The sequence below is a fragment of the Drosophila santomea genome, chromosome X (assembly GCF_016746245.2).
Source record: "Drosophila santomea strain STO CAGO 1482 chromosome X, Prin_Dsan_1.1, whole genome shotgun sequence".
In the NCBI taxonomy this organism is placed as follows: domain Eukaryota; kingdom Metazoa; phylum Arthropoda; class Insecta; order Diptera; family Drosophilidae; genus Drosophila; species Drosophila santomea.
Genome location: NC_053021.2, coordinates 8,326,272 through 8,347,964, shown reverse-complemented (window position 1 = coordinate 8,347,964; position 21,693 = coordinate 8,326,272). Strand labels below are relative to the sequence as shown.

The window sequence follows — 21,693 nt, the reverse complement described above, 5'->3', positions numbered from 1 at the left end:
AATTTCGCCGCAATCCACACTTACACACACTCATACACGCACACTAACAACACGGATAAAAAGGCCGACTTGCTGGAGCGATAATGGGTGGTTAAGGGGCTCTGGGCGTTATGCGGTGGGTGGTTGATGGTGGGTGGTGGTGGGTGGTGAGTGTGCTGAGCCATCGTATCTCTTTCGCCCGCTTGTTTGCTGAGTTTGTTGTTGTCAGCACGTTTGTCGAGCACTGCGTTGTCACGGCTGCTGCACTTATCAGCAGCAGCTGCTGCGTCGACAGCGGCAGCAACGTCCTGCCTCGCGTCGCGTAAATATGCCGCGCAAATATAGCGGAAGGAAGCAGATTAACACGGCAACCAGATACCAATAACTACAGCAACACCACGGCAGCGGAGTTCGAGGCGGTTGAAGGCAGCGGCACGGGCTGCGAAAACAAAAGCAATCGATGGTGGCTAACAGCCAACACCCTCACACCCACGCCTTAAGCACTGAAACAAAATGACCCCCCCAAACTAGAGTCTTTAAATAGCCAGTGAATAGCGTCTTCAAAAGGCACCCCTAAACACCTTTTTATAAAAGCTCTAAAGGTTTGCTATATGTCATTTGAAATAAGTCATAGTTTCTTAAATTTTTTTTTGCTGCAATTTCACAAAATATTTATTTGCGACCATTTGCATATAAATATACTGATTTTACAGTGCAGCCCTGCGCTTTTGCCTTGTTCATTCGAATTCTTCGCTTGACTCACTGTTCTTTTTTTCTCCATGTCTTCGTATGTCTGCACACACACACACTCGCATCCGCACCCACACCCACACCCACACCATCTCAGGGACTCGCACACATGGCCAGATAGCGCTGTATTTTTTGTCATTGATTTCAGTTTATCTCCGAGTGTGTGTGTGTGTTGTGTGTGTGAGTGTTGAGTATTGCGTGTGCTCGGTTTAAACTGTTCAGCACACTTTTGTGGGCTTTTGTGGGCAACTTTTGAGAAGGAAATTTTATTTCATTTAATTGCCGCCTGTGATTTAATTCGAACTCGTTCCCATCACGCACACGCCAAGGGGCGGCAGCTGTCTGACGGGGGGCGTGGCATGTCGCCACACGCAACTGCAACACACGCACACACACATGTGCACATATGTGCCCTTAAGCCTCTTTGCACCCCTCATGAGTATTATATCGATAAATATGATCGTGTAATTGTAGCATATTGTTTGCATGGCTTTCAAACTTAACCGAGAATTCTGTATGATTTTTTAATTTGAAAGGTTAATAATATCTTTTACTTATATCTCTATAAACATATCTATAATTTCACTTTCCAAAATCCGCATTTTGCAGCTCAGTGTAATCAGTTCAGGCTTTTGTAACACCTTCGGTAAATATTTGCAAAAAGAGATATTTGTTTATACTTTGAACTCTTGATTCGAAAGCTTAATGCCAGGGAAACTTAATTAATTGAATAATTGAATACAAAATTGAAAAATGAGAAAACTAGTGTAAAAGCCCGTGAATGCTTAACTTAATTTAAGCCCTCTGAAGTTGCATTTCCTTTTTTTTTAATGATATAAGACCCAAGATTTTCACAGATTACAATGAATTAATAAAGCAGTAAGCCTGCTCATGCACTTTAGAAAAGGTTATATTTCACCCATCCCAGATCAAAGGAATTTGAAGGACCATAATGTCACTTAATGGATATGAAATGCACATTAGTGCCTCCTGCCTCCTGTTAAGCCAGCAGAAGGCCACACACAAAACTTGCAATAAATAAATGACGTACACGAAAGCCAGTTTTCATTGTGGTCGTAATGACTGCAATGGATGCAATGGATCGGCTTTATGTTGGTCTGATTCTGATTCGGAATCTGATGTCGATATCGATGTCGATGACGGTCCCAATGGAAGTTCTCCGCTGCCCGCTGAACATGCAAATCAAATTGAAAATTGGCCCAGCATTGGATGACCATTGGTCGTCGCATCATTATTTTGCCTTAAATTCCCCAGCAACTTGTTTGTGTGTGCATGTGTGTGTGTGCGTTCATTGGTGGCAATAATTTGCGAAAAACAGCCAGACTGACTACAAATGCCATTAAATGGGCAAAAAGCGCAAAAATTAAGGCACCGAGGGGGGGAGGGGGGTATCGAATCTGTGCTGCGAATCAATGTAATGAACGGTCACCGCAGAGTGAAAGCAAATTGAATGCATTCGGCTCACAGGGAAAATATTTTCATTCAAAAGAATTTCATTGTTCAGAATTGGGCAACTCGCAAATAGAGAGAGAGAGAGAGAGAGAGAGCGCATTTAAATACTATTTATTTCCAGTGTATTTGCGCACACAGGCCACCAGACCGCCACTAACTGAACTTTAACTACCTGCCAAAGAATAAACCAGTCCTGTCGATTAGGGATTACTTTAATTGTTTCAATCAATGTTGCATACTTTCGGGGGAATCAACTAGCTGCAAAGTTTCCACTGCGCCACTGCCGCTGTGTTCACAACTTTCAGTTAAACTTCACTTAGCAATTACCCCACCATTTTGCCAGGGAACACTTGTTTCCTTTCCTTTCCGTTCCCCATTCCCCTTTCCCCTCCATTCCCCGCCATTTCCCACCGACAGTTGTCTTTGGCTGATGCGCAAACAAACATGGACCCATCCGCCTGCCATGAATATGCAAAGAAAAAATATAAAACAACAACAAAATAAAAAAGGGTGGAAAAACGGAAGGACATCTACTCGCCCATCTGGTGGGCGGAGGGGGGCGTGGCGCAGGCATAACTAGCGTTTAACATTAATAAAAATTTGTAGTCAGCAGGTGGCAGTGAGTGTAAAAAAAAAAAAGAGAGAAAGGAAGGAAGGAAGGCAAGAAAAAAGTGTCTCGCATTAAATGTAATTAAAATCAGTTGCAGCACAATGGGGGCGCAGGCGTGGGCGTTTTGTTAGGGGCGTGGCAGCTGCTAACGATGCCCGGCGAAATGAAGTGAAAATGTTTGTTGAATATTTCGCTGCATAATGCCAGGCACGCTTGCCTGAAATGAAGAACCGGAAATGGCGAAAAGGCAAAGAACAAAAGCTCCACACACACACACACACACACACACACACACCGCTAAACACCACTACACAGCGCGCTGTAGCGGTACAAATACACACATACATATGCAAATAGATTATACCCCGCATTTACCCTTTGCTAAGCTACCACTGATTGTATGCCGTCTCTATCATTTTTCTTCCTGCTTATTCTTTTCCGCTTTCATTCCCATCTCCTTTCCATCTCCATCTCCATCTCCATCTGGACTGCATTTTGTGCTGAGTTTAGAATTTAATTAAATATGCTGGCGGCTGCCTCTGGCCTCCGGCAGCTTCCTTCTTTAATCGCCGTCTAACCACAGTGGCGGCCAACAAGTGTCAGGCCACCAGCCCCGCACCACCCCCTCATTCCAGCAACCACCACCCCCTTTTCATTCGGGAAATTACAAGCCAAAACGTGAATAATTAAGCGGCAAGAGCATTTCCTGAGGCTTCCAACCTGGCCCAGAACGCCACAGAGAGTGGAGAATGTGGGGATAGCGCAGAAAGCGGAGAAAGCGACGAAGGAGAGCGAAAGCGGACAAGAGAGACGCCCACTAATGCGTTGATAATTATTAAACGGCAGGTGGCAAACAAAAAAAATCAGCAGAGAAGAAGACTAACGAAGATTTTTATACCCCAGCACAATTTTCTCAAGGAAATTTGAATATCAGCATTCTTAATTGATTTATATAAAACTAAGTTTCTAATTTCGTAACAGATATAAATATTAAAACAGTTTTAATTTAAAGCAAACACACAAGTTATTTTCGAATTTTGTCTATTCTTTAATTTTTCTTTGTTGTACTTTATTCTTTGTAGTTAAGACTGAAAGACATTGTTAAATAAAAAATTGTTTCCAGCCATTATCAAAACATCGCACAGCCTGGTAAGACCTGCCCGAATAGAGAATTACTCGTATAAAAATGAATAAACAGAAATAGGAGCCCGCAGAAAATTGAAAGTAAAAATAAACACGAATGCATCGGTTCCTTAACGTTGGCTCCATTCTTTTCGCGGCCTTGTGTGGCCCTTTGTTCGTACTATATACGCTTTGAGCGTCTCGGAAAATCCCGGGAATTGTAAATATTTTATTAGTTGAATTACAGCAAATGCCACGAGGCCCAAGAAATGAAAATAGACGCCAAAGCCGCCAAAGGCCGCAAACATCACGCACGGAATCCAATTGTAATGGGTATGGGATATATTGAAAGAAAGTGGTAATCGCGCGGAAAGCGAACTGAATTGAATTTTTTTTAAGTTTCCACATAAATATTTCCTAATTTCCCCCACCACTGCTGCCTAACCATTTCCGGAAAGTAATTTAAATCGAGGCGGTTTAAGCAACGCAATCGTTTTGTATCCTTTTATTTCCAAGAACATCCATTACTTTTTTTGAATCTTTTAACTCCTGAGGAATCCAATCCCACAAATCCATCGCTTCTTGAATGCATTTTGCCATATCTAACCGCTCGTGTATCTTTTGTTTAGCTTCGCTTTGCTCAGTTTTGCTGATGGTCAAAAGTTTGTTTTTGCATTTTTTGTGCTTTTGTTTTTTTCGACTGTGATACATAATAGTACATGCTCGTACACAAGACGATTTATTAAAACTGACAATGCAGAAAGTGTGTGTTCGATGTCGTGATGCCAGGGTGATGTGATGTTCTTGATGTTCTTGTTGCTGCCGCCTGCCAGTCGTTTGTTTTGATTGTTTAAAGCATGTTTAGGGTGACAACAGATCGAGAAACACTGGGAGCCATAGCACCAGAGAGCCAGGGAACCAGGCAACCAGAGATTCCGAGAACTGTCAGTGCCGGTTGGCTGTGAGCCACAGCGGAAAGTGGAAATTGTCAAACATGCCATGGTCAACATCAACAACCAAAAAGAATGCGAAGCAAAAATGCTTCTGCTGTCTCCGATGCTTAAAATTGAACTATGGCCCTGGACACGCAACACAGGGCATAGGAAGTAGGCAGTGGGGCAGTGAGGATGCTTGCAGGACATGACAGGTCCTAATCCTGTCCCCGGCGACCTGCGAAGGACGAGAGCAACAAGTAAAAAGGTTAAAGGTCTCCCCCATCTTGGAGCCACTGCTTCAAAGTTCGCATCTTCCTTGTGATTTTGGTATGGAATTTTCACATTTCTTAGTTTTTTTTCTCCTCCAATAGAATGACAACGAGCACAACTGAACTGGTAGCTAAATGCACTTACTACACCACTGCAACCATATTGCCCCACCATACCATGCCCATATACCATCATAATCCGCTCTGAAAATCTCTTGACATTTATGATGAACGATTTACCACGCCATTGCAAATTAAAGCAAAAAAACAACGAACCCCATTGCCGGGTCTCCAAAATCGAATAAAGCACTCCGACAATCATCGGCATGGCACTGCCACGCCCTTTTCTCCTCCTTTTTTTTTTTTGGCTTTATGCACAGCTTGTTTTTGGCCATCGCTCACCCTCCCACATTATATGGTATATCCAGTACTATTGCAGAATTGAGGGGCGTATTGCGATTGGGAAAATCTATATATATATATATATTTCTTTATATACGTACACTGTGTTTAGCAGGGAGAAAATAAGTTCCCAGAACAAGTTTATTTTAAGCTTTGACAGGAAACATTTTCGTCTTTGCAAGAGAAGAATAATATAGGAAAAAACCCAAGCTGCCAGGAAATCAAAACGATGGCAAATTGTTCTGTGTCTCTAATTAAAAAAATTTAATGTTTGCAAGAATACCATATGCTTTTGTTAAACATCATAGTTCTTGCGAAGTATGTGCTGGTCGAGTCATTTCATCGGGACTCTTAGCCCCTTCGTCTTTTTTTTTGGCTGTTGCAACATCAACAAGCAAGCAAGCAAAAGCGAATCCCCAAAGTGCGAGTGAGGATGGATGTGGATGGTGGCCAGCACAAGTGCATCATCCGGAAAGCAAAGCAAATGCCCCATAAAACAAATGTGCAAATAAAAATGTTTATAAACAGCGTCGACGGCAGAGAGCACTTCACAATTTTCGGGATGTGCGCGACAGCGATTCACTTCGAGGATTTGGAGGCGAAGATGGGTAAGAGTTCTGGTTGGATTGCGTTGGAAGTCTCTGGAGACCCTGGAGAAGTGAGATTTTGATAAGAGGGAGCAACAGGATAAGCTGGTAATTCATGCCAGAAGGTCACAAATTAAGTCAACAAAAAAAAAAAAGATTTGGAAATGAGGAAGGAAAAGACCTTCAAACTTAATAATTGCAAGTTGCGTGCCATAAACGATGGGATGATTAAAAGTTGCCACTAAATACAATTTAATTCTTTTTCAGATTACGGTTATTGAGTAATTATAAAGTAATTATTCCACTTATTATTATTTGTACGCGTCTTTTTTCAATGCTTCTCTCCTACTCAACATTTAAAGCAAAATTGTGAATTTTTCTGCTTCGAATTTAAACCTTTTGAATGTCATTTTTGTACTCTTGCGCTGCACTGAGGGTCACACATTTTAATTTGCCTGCCCTCCATTTACATTTTCGACCTCCCCGCAATTCAGGCTACTGGAATAATTGCCTCATAGCCGCAGTGCTCCCAGAAACTGCTTTATTGACATTGCGGTCCTCCATCTCCCGTCCCGAAAAACTCAATCAGATTTCTGTTGACTGATAAAGTGACCAAAAAGTGTCTTTGATTTACATGGGATGGGAGGAGCAGAACCTTTGCCGAACGACGGACCTTGCCACAAAATTCGTTGTGTGGTGTGGTGTGTGGTAGGTATGTGGCGGTTTAGGGTTTTAGGTAGGCGTGGCAGGCCATGAGCACTGGCGATTATAAATGACTCTGGCACTGAAGGGCAGGCCGCATCCCCATCCCTATCCCCATTCCCATCCTTCATTCATCCTCGGTGTCCCTGTCTCGGCGATGGCCTTGAAACATGCTACACAAAATGTTCGCACATAATTAAGTGCTTTCAACTATGGCAGCCGCAGCTGTTGCCATCCTAGCCTCCCAGTGTCTTGCAGTCCAAAAGTCCGAGCAGCAGAGCATCCGCATCCTCATGCCAACAACTAGCATGGTCCCATGCGATTCTATTTTTTTTTTTTTTTGTATTAAACAGCCGAACAGCAGGCCGCATGTGGCATCTGGCAACTCATGGCTTTGAAGCTGCTCAAGTGGCCAGCAAAAATGAGTTGGCCAAAAACCGAACTGGTCAGCGGCGGCATGACTTGCGATTTGATTGCTCTGCCACATACGCTGAAATACACATTGAAAAAAGATCATAAAATCGTTTAAATGTATATTTAGTGCAACGTGAAACATAAACTATGAGTGATGGCTTTAGTCTTGCTACTTTCGTTTAAAATACTTTATATATACTATACTATTAGTTTTCATAAAATGTTTTCTAAGTAGTGGAGAAAATATCATAAATGTGTTTTATCTTTTAGATTTTTAAGGGAAGCAAAGAATACCGAGCGCTTTTATTTATTAAATGTTTTGAAAAGCATTTATTTTGCATTTACCAAGATCTTTTTTTATTTAATAAGTAGCTCAGCGAGAATACAGATTCATCTGGCTTTTTAAAATAGATGCAGTTCACATGATCGCTGCTTACATCTTGAGTAGCAAAATCATGACTTAATAATGCCTTTTTCGCCATGTACTTGTGGACCCATGGAAGGCCATGAAAGTGGGTCCATGAAGCAACATCATTCGGAAGCGGAAATGAAGGCATCCATTATGTATACTCTAACAGAGGGCACAATAGCATTTGTCAACTGGACGCAACTGGACTTACAAAGAGGAGCACAGTCCGATTCCGATTCCGATTCCCCGTCCGGAATTGAGGGTCAGAGGTCAAAAGTGGCTGCATTGTTGTCTTTTCACCTTTGAGTATGTACTGATATTTCATGGCATTTTCCAGTCGACAAAGTGGGAAAATTCCATGGATTCAAATCATTGCTGCAATGTGGTACCAGGAATTCCTTTGACTTCTAGGGTATGCTCGCCTTCGCCTTCGCCATTGCCTTTGACTTTTACTCTATGGATTTCTTTAGTCACTTTTTTACGCTCGTTCTTCTGCTAATAATATTCAAATATAATGCAAACAATGTGCCAGAAAGTCGACGCAAAGTTGTCGCTTCACTAGGGGCAAGGGGAGGCGGTGGCACGCCCCCTTCCGGCCGACATCGCTCATAGTTTTCACTCAACTGTTTGCATTAATTTGATTCCTTTTTGGTCCGTCGCCGTTGCCGTCGCCGCTCTTGTGGCTCGTTTTGTATTGTAATATCCGGCCGCTTTGGCCGCGCTTCCTGCCTCAAAAAAAAAAAAAAAGAAAAAAAATGGACAAAATAGAAAAAAAAAGAAATATACATATAGGAGGCGTTTATTTTTTATTCAGCGCCATTTTGGCCAACAACAGTCGAGTTTGCTTTGCGGCTGTGCGATTTCTGCCAACTTTATGCAGCTCTTTGTTTGCATTTTCCAACTCATTAAGAGTAATTCGCTTTGCTCTTCGTTATGTATTTGCTTTTTTTTCTTTTTGTGCCAGACTCTTTCCAATTTGGTTCAGCATTTTTCAATTTGCTTTGCGTTTTTCAGCGGCGGTGTTGAAGGTGCTCGAGTGGAAATTAAACACGTTGCCAGTACGCCCACTTTTCACCTAGGCCCCCAGTCACCCACTTCAGACCTGGCCTAAATATTTATGGACGGCCTAAATAATGGCCAGAACTGTAGAGGATGGTCTGAGCGGACTGGACTGGACTGTACTGGCCGGGACTGTCCAGGACTTTAGTTAATTAATCATCGCATGAAAAATCACTGTATCAGTGGTCAGCAGCAGAATCGCTGGATGCGGATGCGGATGTGGATGTGGAGTACCCAGAGTGTTCAGAGTGTGTAACTGGATGCGAAGCTAAACCTGAACCACAGCTGAAACTTGGGGCCTAAGCGAGCCCATAAATAAAGTGACAACAAACACACACATACTGTTGTGAAAATTACGCACGAGTTTGTTGAACAAGCCAACAAACAACAAGGACGACGACGACGACAGCAAAATGTGGTCAAAACAAAGCTACAAAAAAAATGGAAAAAAAGTGAAAAAAAAAATGCGGGAATGTGACATGAACAACAAGGCGACTGGCGGCTGCCCACTAAGTATGCGCAAGTAAGCGATAGCCTATGAAAAGTGTCCCAAAGCGGGGAGGTTGAGGGGGGGCCCAGGAACCCCCAGATAAACCAGATATATGTATTTACATATATATATCGCATTGCGCACAGTGACCAAAATTCCCATAATCCGATTGGCTCAAGTTAAATTTAAAACCATTTGAAGGATTAATCAATCGCCTTTGCACGTAAACACCAAACTCCACCTGACTGTGAAAACTCAATTAAATGAAATCACTTAAAATATCAGCCAAAATGTAACAAAAAAGCAAAGATAGTCATGGATGGAATAAAAGAGCGATTTAATCATTCCCTTTTGCACATTCCAACTCTAAAATACTTCAAATATACATATATACATATATGCATTCATTTTGTGTGCCACACTTTTACGGGCAGAGAAGAAAAAAAAAATTGTTTAAAAGCCAATTGCAAATATTATTAGTATGCCGAATCAATAAAGAAAATGTAAATGCTAAATTGAATAGATGGTGAATGTATGTATATACAGTGTACACATAGTTATTTTTACAATTTTAAACGTTAAACCCTACGGCTTAAGGTTTTTGTATGCACTAAATTCAGAGTAACACAATTTAAAGTGTCTTTTTTTGGCACCCTGGTATATTTGAGCATAAATGCTTTGAAATCAGTCAGCCGACACCAAAGCAAAAAGGACATCGATAACGTACAGGCCCCGCAAAGCATGCAACAATTTGTGGCACTTGAAAGGCAAGTCGCCCCAGCGCTTGACGGCTGACGGAAGTCCGTTAGCGTGGCCAAAAACTAATGCTAATGTATGTGTGAGCAAGTGTGTAAGTCGCTGTCTCCCTTCGGTAGCACAAATATGCTTGTGGAACTTGTGGAAGCATGGCCAGAACCAGAATAAAATAAATAATCATAAAATAGAAATAAAATGACAAATTATTTCCGTTTCCGTTGAGCGAACTTTGAGGCGTGGTGATGTGGGTGTGCCTGCCACTAGGCCACCCTGGAAATGGAGCCCTCTCCCATGCACGGTCGTCGTGCCCAGGCTGTTTCTGTTTCTGATTTTGATTCGGATTCGGATTCCTAGTTTCTAGCTGCTCGTACATGTTAGGAAAAAGTGTACGTACATGCCAGGAAAAAGTGTAACGAACTGCGCGGGAAAACGTGAGCATGGGTCCTAGAGCAAGGGCGAAACTTGGCTAATATATGCAGCTGCCAGTTGCCAGTTGCCAGTTACGTCCACCCTCGCCAGGACCTTAGATGATCCTGCCAGCTTGTGTGACAGGAACAGAAGTACAGAAGTACAGCAGCACCAAGTGCATTGTGTACTTAATGCGCCCCTGGATTCCTTTACCACTGGCATAAGTAATTGGCCTTTCGGCTTTCCCTTAACCGCTCGTTTTGTCAGCAGAAAAAGTGTGGTACATCGGGGCGTATACGTGATGCTCATACGCACTGCTCTCAATGCCTTGTAAGCGGGCTTTTTTAATTTTGGTTTCTTAGGTAAGGCCCTCCTTCAATCGATAAGCGAACAAGTTCGATGGCCATTGCCAGGTTAGTTCTCAGAATGGTTAAATTAAATATTTACACACGCCGCAAATAGAGCCTTCATGTACGTAAATGTGTGCTTATGCCAGTTCATAATTAATAATTATTTTATTACTTTCACAAACAAACGGAGAAAAAGGGTCGAACACAAATACGTAAAGCTAGCAGCCTAATGAATGCTCTATATATACATTGTTTTACTTTTTTATATAATTAAATATTTTCAATAATTGCCAAACGTTCGCTGACAGCAACTAATGTGATGGATAATTAGTAATTCAGATTTATTCAAAGAATGAGTCACATTGCAAATATGAAAACTTTAATGTGTAATTTTGAATTGACAAACGCGAAGAGCGAATCAAGTAGACCCATTCACCACAAAGGGCAGGCCGTGAGCTACAAAATTATGACCGCAATTTGGGAAATGAAATGCATAAAGCAAAATAAGCAAATGGCACGCAAAGTGACCCGAGGCGGCGTCAAAACGCTCTAATTGGCCGCACAAAGCCAACGACAGGGGCTGCTGAAGGGCTGAGATGTAGGTGGCGCGATGAGTTGGTGGATTTCAGATTCTGAGTGGGGGATGCCGAGTGGGTGTGGCGGTTCCTGGAATGCAAAATGTACTAGCTCTGCTCGCATTTTGATTTCACCACCACGTGTTTGGTTTTTTTTCCTATGATAGCCGTCGTCTGCGTTTAATAAATTTGTCTTAGCACAAAACTAGATCTAAACAACAACTATATCCATTATATGCATTTGAAAACCGTCTACACTTTAAGCAAAAAACAAAAACTTATTTGCGATTTCACGTGTGAGTGAAATGAGCGAGTTCAAGGACCAAGCCCCTTTAGGTCGCTAAAGGCCTTTGGTTGGTTAACTCTACCTCGCCATTCGCATTGAACTTGTTTTCAGACGACGCCCGCGACCAAAGTGTACATAACCTCGTTTCGTATTTATCAACGACTCATCATCATTGTGATGGAGGGCGCCTGTCAGCGGGCCACGCCCCGAGTCGAGTGTGTATTATGCCGCTACCCCGGGGAGCTGAGAACCTGGGACTTGGGACCTGGGCACTCTGGTAACTGGGAACTTTGGTAACTGGTAACTGGGAACTCGGGTAACTGGTAACTGGTAACTGGGAACGTGGACCGAGGCCGCCGCTCCCGGCGGCCTCTTTCGGGAAACGGGCCCCAAGAGCCCGACGCCACCGAATCTGCCAGCGCCACCGACATCGCCGCCAAAAAGGAATCTCAAAAATGGCGTGCCGAGCCAAAATTAAGCAAATAAACTTGTCAACACATTCAACTTCATTATCGAGCCAAAGGCCGCTCCCCGATGGTCTGAAACTTACCCGACTGCAGAGCTCTTGTGGTCTTTACGTTTTAACGTTTTTCCGTATGCTCGATTTTTGGGATCGGACCCGTCCTTGGATCCTTGAGTCCTGAAAGGAAGGCAGAATAAAAAAATTAGAATGGGAATTATTATGAACCGGCTCAAGCTGCGAGATCCCAAAAATGTCCGTCCTGGAATATTCATATGCGAAATATTTTGTGGTTTAATTTAGAGTGCCTGCGGGCGACTTGTCGAGATGAGTGAAGGGGTTTAGCTAGCAAAAAGATTTGCAATCACGCACCCAACTTGGCAGCCGCCGGCAAGAAAACACACTCGAAAAATCCCTTAAATAATTCTGGAAATTCCCAAAAGCACGAGCACTCCTTTGCTCTGGGAAAATTCAATGTTTATTTAGCTTTACGTTAATGATTAGCTGCATAGTATAGTTATTCAAAATTGCCAGCACAACAAAAAATATTATACGATAGTAAGCTAATGTTTGGGCAACTGGTAAAAGCCAACATAAAAATAAACTAAATCCGCAGATTATTAATTAATGAAAATTAGTCGGGAATTAAATCATAATGTGGATCCAATTAGTTTCAAGCGCTGAAAGTGTAATTGTGGTGAATGTTTGCCTATGAATTTTGGACACCAATATTAAAGTAAATGTATCAAAATGAAAGATTTTAAGTTTGTCAACGTTTTTTGGTAGTGAAGCCACTTCTGCTTCCACAGGGCTGAACATTTTCCATGGCTTTAGTGCCGTATTGAGATAAATCATGCAACTTTATAGTTTTACAAGCAGTTGGACACACAATGCCCAACATAATCAGGCGAAGCAACAGTGGGCATCAATTTTACAGCCCCCCAAGCGGGGATCCAAACAATTTGCGCAAATATTGTTGTTTGCATATCGAACCCTTCTCGCCATCGCCATTGCCATCGCCATCGACTATCCACATCCACATCCACCATCGCCATCGAATCCGACCATGGCCATCGCCATCGACATCCACCATCGGAGCACAATGAGCTGGGTGAGCAAACAAATTTATGACCATCATAACGGCCGGTCCTGGTCGAGTAAGAGTCGAGGCGAGTCGAGTCGAGTCCGGCAAACACGGGGCCGACAAAATGTCTATAGTGCTACATAATAATCATAATAATAAATAGCAATAAAAATGCTACAAAGGAAATTAAATTTCTGTATCCGCAAAGAATTTCAAAAGTGCACACAGGAAACGACAGCGAATCCTGCAGGGGCAGGACAGTGGTGTCCTGTGGACTCCTTGCGTTTCAACACTTTGCGGCCCTTAAATTGGCCCATAAGCTGTTTAACTGAGTTATTAAGGAGGAGGTCTCGAAGGCCTCGAGCATCGGGATCCGGATCCACAGCTCCCCAGTTCCAGTTGCCAGGACTCAAGTGGCACTGTCCACACAGCGTGACAGGATGGCTATATTAATGTTAATTAATGTTAAATGCCTAGGCATTTCAAAATCATTTGTAGAGGGGAATGAGTGTGTCCTGGAAGCCTTCGATTGCCCATCAACATCATTAATAATTTTGTAATTAGTTCGGGTTGTCAAGCGAACAAGCGAATTGCACTATCGATAACATCGATGTTTAATTTATAGAAATATGGAGTGAAAATTTCATTTCGCAAGACAACGAGTACTATACTTGTTTGGATTCAACTATTCAAACCTTTGATAAATTGAAATAATACGATAGCCAAAACCAACCCACCATCGATGTTTTTCCACACCCATTGCATAAATATCCAGGTGATTTTTGTTTGAAAGGTCAGTTATGATGGACTTCCTCCAGTCTCACCTAAGTCCTCTTTAGAGGGGGGCGACGGATGGAATGTCCTTTGAACGAGCAGTGGCAAAGCAATTCAGCAGTCGCATTTAACGGGCTGACAATGGCGCATATAAAGCGCTTTGTTCCACATCGCCGGCAATTGTGGGCGGTTGGGCGTTGTCCCGTGAAAGCAGGGGGCGTGGCCGGGCATATATGACGTGTGACAAATTTTTGCGGTTCCGAGGGTCCGAGAATTGGAGGTGGCAAATGTCTGTGTGTGTGATTGTGAGTGTGAGTGTGCAGCACGTCGGTTCCCTTTCGTCTATGGCCGGAAAATTGTCCAACATATCCGGGAGCGTTGAGGTTGGCTGCCCATTGTGGAAAATCGGTCGTCCGAGGAGGTGGAGAAGAAGGAAGGAGGAGGAGACGGGTCTGCCCGTTTTACTTGCAGTTAAATAGGGCGGAAAAATAATTGAACCATTATCTGGCAGTCTGACGTATCCAGAACCGCACACACACACAGTCTCATAGCCCGCTTGCCAAGCCTGGACAGTATATCCTTGCCTTGGTGAATAAATTTCGAGCTTGTTTTTGCCTTTGGTTTATTGTGCTTATTACAAAATATTTAACACCAGGCCATCCAACAGCCACGCCCACTGTCCACCACCTCCAGCACTTGGGGACTCCTGACTCCTCGTCCCGACTGCAAATTGTTGCCTCATTGTAAAAATTTATGTTAATATTTTAAATTTTTATGCTGCCAGGCGGCGAGCTGGCTGAAACGAAACTGAACGCCCCCAGTTGTTTGTTATTGGCCTGGATGGCCTCGGTGTCCCGGGCACAACGCCCCTTGTCGCTTGTAAAATGTAATGTAATTTCTACGCTGGCGGCTCTAGGCCACGGACGTTGCCAGGACAAACAGGACTCGGTACTCGGTACTCAGTGTTCCGTATGCCATATTCAGTGTTCAGTAGGAAGGATTTCTCGCCCCCCACCCCCCACTTTTACCTACTTTAGTGAAACAGGAAAGCCGCTTAAAGAGCGGTGGTGGTCATATTTTTAAAAAGCCGCAAAACTGCAATGACAGTTAACGTTGCTGGACACGCATGTGTAGTGGGATTTTATAAATATTTAACGCTCATATTTTATGCGCATTTTTCATACGGACCAGCTTGAGCGGACAACGGACAAAAGGACAAAGGACAGCGGATAGCGGATGGCGGATGGCGAATGGCGGACAGCAGGACTGTAGGACGTTCGGCATCATTAATTAATCCCAAAACGTTGATCCTGATGGACCGCAGAAACCCAGAAAGCCCATGGCGTTTCGCACACACCGGTTGACAGGCAGCTGCTTTGGGCTTTAAGTGCTGCTGTTGGGAAAATTCTTCACTGGAATTATGAAGGGAAAAATAAGCGGACACCAGCTGGAAAATGCTAAGGCTTCTGCTGTTTTGCTCCTTCTGCATTGTGTGTGCTTGTGCTTGTCTTTGTGTTTGTGTGTGAGTGTGAGTGTTTTAACGTCACGTCCTTTTCGCCCAGCATATTGCGGCATGTTGTTGCGTTGAGCCTCATTAAGCGCACTTTGTCCTGCCGACTGTGTCCATTTAAAGGAAACTCCGTCGATCCAACCGCCAGCCGCCCAGCATCGCCATACTACGCTGATTCATTCCTTCTCGTTTGCCATAAATTATTTTTAAATGCATACTTATGTGGAATTTTGCCACGCGCTGCCGCGACAACTTTTCATAATTTTTATTTACATGATGCGGTTGTGGGCGGCTGTGGCTACAGAGGTCCTGCCAGCAAAGGACCAAGGATGGTCGGTGGATTGCGGAGGTGAGGCATTTTCAGTGGCGGCATGTAACCGCATTAAAATGATTTGTAACGAGCGATGGCGTGCCCGTCTGAGGCCCGATGCCGTTGCAAAAAAAATAAGCGAACAGTGCTGGAAAAGTGGCCAGGACGAGCAGGACGGCCAGGATGCATGCAGGATGTGCAGGGGTGTCCTGCAGCATTTACCACACGCATCACTTGCCACGGCGCCTGCATCTGAATCCCTGACATCCTCCGATGTCATCGCGCCCCTCGATTGCCATTGCATTTCAGCCGGAGGTCATTCGGGTCGGGCGATCAGGAGAAGGTGGCGCTGGTATCCTGCTTCCAATGTACATTAAAGGACGTAGGGCCGAGAACTTTAGGAACACTTTAAAGCGCTAAAACAATTTTCTACTTTAAATTCTTTCAAAGATGTACAAAAACTGTCATATAACTAAAAGAATAACAGTTTTGGGCAGCCTATTACCACTGGAAATGATCCCTATCAGTTTTTGAGAGCCTAGGATACAATTTTTTTTTTTATTTATTATTCGCATTTTTTTGTAAGCGGTAACATCATCAAAAATTGCCAAAAATTTGAAAAAAATAGGATCTCTATTTTTGAACACAGTTCGATTGGAAATTTAATTACGAGCTCAACGAGGTATGACAATCCATATTCGGACCAACAATTCGAATGTTCTGATCAAAATACTGATATTTATAGTCGCAAAACACAGAAAACCGATTTTCCGCCAATATTCAAAAATCATCAAAAATTACAAAAAAAAAAAAAAAAATTCATTTTTTTTTTGAAAACACAGTTCGATTGGAAATTTAATTACGAACTCAACGAGGTATGACATTCCATATTCGGACCAATATTTCGAATGTTCTGATCAAAATACTGATATTTTTAGTCGCAAAAAACAGAAAAACGATTTTCGGCTCATATTCAAAAATCATCATTAAAAATTACAAAAAATGTGAAAAAAAAAGTACTTTTTTTTTTTAAATACAGTTCGATTGGAAATTTAATTACGAGCTCAACGAGGTATGACAATCTATAATCGGACCAATAATTCAAATGTTCTGATCAAAATACTGATATTTATAGTCGCAAAACACAGAAAAACGATTTTCGGCCAATATTCAAAAATTAAAAAAAAAAGTTCTTTTTTTTTTTTGAAAACACAGTTCGATTGGAAATTTAATTACGAACTCAACGAGGTATGACATTCCATATTCGGACCAACAATTCGAATGTTCTGATCAAAATACTGATATTTATAGTCGCAAAAAACAGAAAACCGATTTTCCGCCAATATTCAAAAATCATCAAAAATTACAAAAAAAATTTAAAAAAAATTCATTTTTTTTTGAAAACACAGTTCGATTGGAAATTTAATTACGAACTCAACGAGGTATGACATTCCATATTCGGACCAACAATTTGAATGTTCTAATCAAAATACTGATATTTATAGTCGCAAAAAACAGAAAACCGATTTTCCGCCAATATTCAAAAATCATCATTAAAAATTACAAAAAATGTGAAAAAAATTTAATTTTTTTTTGAAAACACAGTTCGATTGGAAATTTAATTACGAGCTCAACGAGTTATGACAATCTATAATCGGACCAATAATTCAAATGTTCTGATCAAAATACTGATATTTATAGTCGCAAAACACAGAAAAACGATTTTCGGCCAATATTCAAAAATCTTCAAAAATTACAAAAAATTAAAAAAAAAAGTTAATTTTTTTTTGAAAACACAGTTCGATTGGAAATTTAATTACGAACTCAACGAGGTATGACATTCCATATTCGGACCAATATTTCGAATGTTCTGATCAAAATACTTACATTTTTAGTCGCAAAAAACAGAAAAACTATTTTTGGCCAATATTCAACAATCATCATCAAAAATTACAAAAAATTCAAAAAAAAATGTATTTTTTTTTGAAAACACAGTTCGATTGGAAATTTAATTACGAACTCAACGAGGTATGACAATCTATAATCGGACCAATAATTCAAATGTTCTGATCAAAATACTGATATTTATAGTCGCAAAACACAGAAAAACGATTTTCGGCCAATATTCAAAAATTAAAAAAAAAAGTTCTTTTTTTTTTTTGAAAACACAGTTCGATTGGAAATTTAATTACGAACTCAACGAGGTATGACATTCCATATTCGGACCAACAATTCGAATGTTCTGATCAAAATACTGATATTTATAGTCGCAAAAAACAGAAAACCGATTTTCCGCCAATATTCAAAAATCATCAAAAATTACAAAAAAAATTTAAAAAAAATTCATTTTTTTTGAAAACACAGTTCGATTGGAAATTTAATTACGAACTCAACGAGGTATGACATTCCATATTCGGACCAACAATTTGAATGTTCTAATCAAAATACTGATATTTATAGTCGCAAAAAACAGAAAACCGATTTTCCGCCAATATTCAAAAATCATCATTAAAAATTACAAAAAATGTGAAAAAAATTTAATTTTTTTTTGAAAACACAGTTCGATTGGAAATTTAATTACGAGCTCAACGAGTTATGACAATCTATAATCGGACCAATAATTCAAATGTTCTGATCAAAATACTGATATTTATAGTCGCAAAACACAGAAAAACGATTTTCGGCCAATATTCAAAAATCTTCAAAAATTACAAAAAATTTAAAAAAAAAGTTAATTTTTTTTTGAAAACACAGTTCGATTGGAAATTTAATTACGAACTCAACGAGGTATGACATTCCATATACGGACCAATATTTCGAATGTTCTGATCAAAATACTTACATTTTTAGTCGCAAAAAACAGAAAAACTATTTTTGGCCAATATTCAACAATCATCATCAAAAATTACAAAAAATTCAAAAAAAAATGTATTTTTTTTTGAAAACACAGTTCGATTGGAAATTTAATTACGAACTCAACGAGGTACGCCATTCCATATTTGGATTATTATTTCCAATGTTATGGTTAAGAAACTGGTTACTTTTGGACGGAAACACAGGAAATCGACTTGTGAAAAATTATCAATATTTACAAAGGGTTTTCTTATAATTTCTTGTATAAAAATGATCATGCGGTATGGTGTACTGTAAATGGTGCCCATTTTACTCATATTTTTTTTATACATGTAAGCCAATTTTAATAATCTAATTGTTAACTTACATTCCTGGGAAAGCAATTTGCTTTGCTTCAATTAGGCAACCCACTATCTAATCTGGCTTAGGGATAAATTTGTTTCCCACCCGGCACTTATATAAAATAGTTGCAACAACAAAAGTTGCATATAAATTATTAACACAATATCCGACACCAAACTTTTCGAAGGGGAACTCAACTTTGTGCTATGTCTGAATTTTAAGCTGAAGTAAATATTGTGCATCTGGGCATAATCCCAAGTCCAGCTTAGTTGGTTCCTTCTTCAGTTCGCGCGAGTGTACATCGAATAATCCTCTTTGCTGCCCAGCAAATGTATGGATAGACACCATTTCATGCCACACCACATCCATATCCCTATCACCATCTCTATCCCCATCCCTATAGCTATACCTATCCCAATCCCTTTCCGAACCTATCCCATTGTAATCAATCTAATTATTATCAACTTTGCATTCGCAAATCCTCCCACAGTAGCTCTCCCGTCTGGCCCCTTCTACTCTCCCTTTTGGATGCGAGGAGGATTCAAGGACTTTAGGGCCACCATATGGTGGATGCTCCGTCAATCTGCTCAGTTATAAATAATACCATCGAGCATATGTTCGGTTGGTCGGTTACCGCCCTCAATGGGTTGCCATCTTATATGTACTCACATAACATTTTACGTACGTACTATATAAATGCAGGCATTTGCTGCTCCTTCTCGCTATCAATGGATTTTTAATTGAGTTTACTTGGGTTTTTCCATTGCGACACTGGATATGCTTGCAAGTGTCTGCTGATTTCACCTTTCTGATGACATTTTAAGAGTCTTTCGTCCATAGACAAACTCGCACATCCAGGCAAAGGAATTACCTTAATTATTTATATTTAGGTTTTGCCCAGCCTTTGTGTGCCGTGTGTATGTGTATGTGAGTTTTTGTGTGTGTGTGTGTGTTTGTGTTTGCCTCCCACATTTTTTACCCACAAAAGTGGAAATGATGAACTGGTAAAATATTCAGATTTGAAGACAGACAGGAGAAACACCAACAGCATCCACACTCCTTCGACCACTCAATCAACCGCATCGATCTATTTTCAATCTCAGGCCGAGTGGAAATTGTTATGAAGTTGGTTTATTTATTTATTTTCTGTGAAAACTGTTGCAGCTCATCTCGCCTCTTTTTCTTTGCATTTTTTTTTATTTTTGTATTTTGAACTATTTATGCTTGACAGCTGACTTTGGCTTTTGGGTCTACAAATTCAATGGATAAAAAAATACGAATAAAGAATACAAGATGCTGGATCTATTAACCCCACAATTTAATTACTTAAGCTATCCATGTGAGTATGTGCCTAGATATGTGGCAAAATTTGTGGCGATTTTCAGGCATTTCTAGCAAATAAGAGGGAAAAGACTCGAGAAAAGAAAGTTGCCAAGCGTTTGTTTACAAAGGCCTGAATTGCAGCCAAGTGCTTTTATCTGGGAGCTTTTTTTGAGTAATTGGAAATGTAAACTAAAATTGTTCCCATTTCAGTTACATTTAAAAAGAAAACCTGATTCAAGTTTGGAATTAGTTTATTGAACTTGTCCAATCAAAAACCAAATGTTTAAAGGGGTCCAGTGCACTGCAGTGGTTTGAAAATAGTTTTTCAACCTTTCATTTTTTTCACCTGTGAAATGATTAAAATTTCAATGGACTTGGATTTTCTTTGAAAGCATTTTGTAGCAAAATAGCGCTGTATAGCTGGATTTTTGATTGAATTAAAATTTAAACTAAGGTTTTCAATATTATTTTCACTTGAATTTCTGGCTGGCTCTTGAAAATAATTTAATATTAATTTTATGAAACTTTCGCATGACACAAGATGATTGAATTGCGGTGTGCTGGCCGCCGAGAAATCACATAAATCAAGGGGCACGGCAAGTATGTCCACTCACCAACATTTCTACACAATTTCCTTTGACATTTTCGCCATTTGCGAAAGCATCAAGTTGTGCAAAAAAAAAACGAATACGAAAACATCAAATGGCGTTTAATGTTAACGCTTTGTTGCCAATGTTAGCCAACTCCTTTAATCCCCTACTTGTTTTTTCCTCCAGCTTGCTCACATAATTTAAATTCCATGCCTGTTTCGCTTTTTGGTCGCCAACCAAGCTGTTTTACTATGCGACGCACATACAAAGAGTGCCATAAACGAAAATGGCCGTCCCGTGACTATGTGTGCGTGTGTGTGCAAGTGTGTGTGTATGCGGGAGCTCATGTGTTAGCCGCTGAAACTGGAACTTCAATTCAATCAATTACGCGCAAATGCACTTCAAAGTGTATTCCGTTATACAAAACAATATCGCGGGCCAGCAACGCGAGCAACAAAAGTAAGAACCACTCCCGACCACTGACCGAAACAAAGTCAAACGTCGAATAATGCGGACACACTCTGCGAAAATTCTGTGCAGTATGCGAGAAAATAAATACTGTTGCTAGAGTTATAATGAATATAATAAAAAACTAACCTTTGAAGTCATAAAGTGTTTACTTTTATCCTACATTCTGCATTTAATGTTTTCCATTAACATTTTAATATGTTTCGTTAAATACAAAAATACTACAATTCTTAAAGTTTTTGAATTAATTCCTACGTATATTCCTATTTCAAAAAGTAATTATTTTTACACATTTTGGAAATGTTTCCTCTTTTCCAAGTGCACTGAAACACCAGGTGAGCTCCAGATGAAAAAGGGGGCCGTTGCGTGAGATCTTTTTGTTTGCCGGCTCGGATGTCAGCTG

At 40.7% G+C, this 21,693-nt stretch overlaps 1 protein-coding gene across 4 annotated transcripts in view; it reads right to left on the bottom strand.

The window, feature by feature from the left end:
* Positions 1–21,693, bottom strand: part of LOC120457308 (zwei Ig domain protein zig-8) — a 136,417-nt gene that overhangs the window by 89,729 nt on the left and 24,995 nt on the right. For all 4 annotated transcript variants that reach the window (XM_039644798.2, XM_039644799.2, XM_039644797.2 and 1 more), the window contains one exon: positions 12,127–12,216. The gene's annotated coding sequence lies outside the window, so the exon portion shown is untranslated. The remainder of the gene's footprint in view (positions 1–12,126; positions 12,217–21,693) is intronic.